This window comes from Mytilus edulis, unplaced genomic scaffold (genome assembly GCF_963676685.1).
Source record: "Mytilus edulis unplaced genomic scaffold, xbMytEdul2.2 SCAFFOLD_727, whole genome shotgun sequence".
NCBI classification, from domain to species: Eukaryota; Metazoa; Mollusca; class Bivalvia; order Mytilida; family Mytilidae; genus Mytilus; species Mytilus edulis.
The window spans coordinates 20,001-22,928 of NW_027267102.1; positions in this window are offsets into that span (position 1 = coordinate 20,001).

A 2,928-nucleotide genomic window follows, 5' to 3' on the forward strand; every position below is an offset into this window, starting at 1 on the left:
GGCCGGCAAACTATACCCTCGGTAAAAAAATTTTTACGAGGGGTGAAATTTCATCGAGGTGTCGCACGTTAGACGCGGACGGGCTACCGCGGGTCTCTCGACCATCGAGGCCGGCAAACTATACCCTCGGTAAAAAATTTTTACGAGGGTGAAATTTTCATCGAGGTGTCGCACGTTAGACGCGGACGGGCTACCGCGGGTCTCTCGACCATCGAGGCCGGCAAACTATACCCTCGTAAAAAATTTTTACGAGGGTGAAATTTTCATCGAGGTGTCGCACGTTGGACGCGGACGGGCTACCGCGGGTCTCTCGACCATCGAGGCCGGCAAACTATACCCTCGGTAAAAAAATTTTTACGAGGGTGAAATTTTCATCGAGGTGTCGCACGTTGGACGCGGACGGGGCTACCGCGGGTCTCTCGACCATCGAGGCCGGCAAACTATACCCTCGGTAAAAAAAATTTTTTACGAGGGTGAAATTTTCATCGAGGTGTCGCACGTTGGACGCGGACGGGCTACCGCGGGTCTCTCGACCATCGAGGCCGGCAAACTAACCCTCGGTAAAAAAATTTTTACGAGGGTGAAATTTTCATCGAGGTGTCGCACGTTGGACGCGGACGGGCTACCGCGGGTCTCTCGACCATCGAGGCCGGCAAACTATACCCTCGGTAAAAAAAATTTTTACGAGGGTGAAATTTTCATCGAGGTGTCGCACGTTGACGCGGACGGGCTACCGCGGGTCTCTCGACCATCGAGGCCGGCAAACTATACCCTCGGTAAAAAATTTTTTACGAGGGTGAAATTTTCATCGAGGTGTCCGCACGTTAGACGCGGACGGGCTACCGCGGGTCTCTCGACCATCGAGGCCGGCAAACTATACCCTCGGTAAAAAATTTTTTACGAGGGTGAAATTTTCATCGAGGTGTCGCACGTTAGACGCGGACGAGCTACCGCGGGTCTCTCGACCATCGAGGCCGGCAAACTATACCCCTCGGTAAAAAATTTTTACGATGGGTGAAATTTTCATCGAGGTGTCGCACGTTAGACGCGGACGGGCTACCGCGGGTCTCTCGACCATCGAGGCCGGCAAACTATACCCTCGGTAAAAAATTTTTACGAGGGTGAAATTTTCATCGAGGTGTCCGCACGTTAGACGCGGACGAGCTACCGCGGGTCTCTCGACCATCGAGGCCGGCAAACTATACCCTCGGTAAAATTTTTTTACGAGGGTGAAATTTTCATCGAGGGTGTCGCACGTTAGACGCGGACGGGCTACCGCGGGTCTCTCGACCATCGAGGCCGGCAAACTATACCCTCGGTAAAAATTTTTTACGAGGGTGAAATTTTCATCGAGGTGTCGCACGTTAGATGCGGGCGGACTACCGCGGGTCTCTCGGCCCACTTTATCGTCGGTAAAAAATGTTGACCCTGGGGAATTTTTTCATCGGGAAGCCGAACGTAAGTGTCTCGGCCAACTATGCCCCAGTCAAAAAGTATGTCTCAACAATTTTTTTGTCATCGGGAAGCCGCACGTAAGAATATTACAGCAGGTCTCTCCATGATACGATAAAATTTCAGGTAACGAAGGCAGGCATCGTACACCCTCTTGATCGGCCGTGTGCTTGCGTTCGACACCTTCGCGAAGGTTTGAACTAGGGTTGTCAGGACATAAGCTAGGGTTACAGTGGGTGCTAAGCCTAGCCCTAACCCTAGCCCTAACCCTAACCCTAACCCTAACCCTAACCCTAACCCTAACCCTAACCCTAACCCTAACCCTAACCCTAACCCTAACCCTAACCCTAACCCTAACCCTAACCCTAACCCTAACCTACCCTAACCCTAACCCTAACCCTAACCCTAACCCTAACCCTAACCCTAACCCTAACCCTAACCCTAACCCTAACCCTAACCCTAACCCTAACCCTAACCCTAACCCTAACCCTAACCCTAATCCAACAAGTCGCGTCAGAGAGAGGTTTGGTTCATATATGGTCCAGCCCGGACCATATATGCTCCAACGCGGACCATATAAGGTCCCAGAGACAAGCTGTAGGGCTTGTCTCTGGAGCTGAAAACGGCACGGTGGCCCTTATAATGGGCACAATACCTCTCTGTGGCCACTTGGTAAGCCTGCTAGCGGGCTACCGCGGGTCTCGACCGCGGGTAAAGGTACGTGGTCGGCCTGCCACGTACCTTTCCCCGTGGTAGCCCGCTAGCAGGCCGACCACGTACCTTTTACCCGTGGTTGCCCGCTAGCAGGTCGACCACGTACCTTTTACCCGTGGTAGCCCGCTAGCAGGTCGACCACGTACCTTCCCTGTCGTCGAGTGCCGTGGTAGCCCGCTAGCAGGCCGTCCGAGTACCTTTACCCGCGGTAGCCCGCTAGCGGGTCGACCGCGTACCTTCCCAGCCGTCGAGACCCGTGGTAGCCCGCCAGCAGGCCGTCCGAGTACCTTTACCCGCGGTAGCCCGCTAGCGGGTCGACCGCGTACCTTCCCAGCCGTCGAGACCCGTGGTAGCCCGCCAGCAGGCCGTCCGAGTACCTTTACCCGCGGTAGCCCGCTAGCGGGTCGACCGCGTACCTTCCCAGCCGTCGAGACCCGTGGTAGCCCGCCAGCAGGCCGTCCGAGTACCTTTACCCGCGGTAGCCCGCTAGCGGGTCGACCGCGTACCTTCCCAGCCGTCGAGACCCGCGGTAGCCCGCCAGCAGGCCGTCCGAGTACCTTTACCCGCGGTAGCCCGCTAGCGGGTCGACCGCGTACCTTCCCAGCCGTCGAGACCCGCGGTAGCCCGCCAGCAGGCCGTCCGAGTACCTTTACCCGCGGTAGCCCGCTAGCGGGTCGACCGCGTACCTTCCCAGCCGTCGAGACCCGCGGTAGCCCGCCAGCAGGCCGTCCGAGTACCTTTACCCGCGGTAGCCCGCTAGCG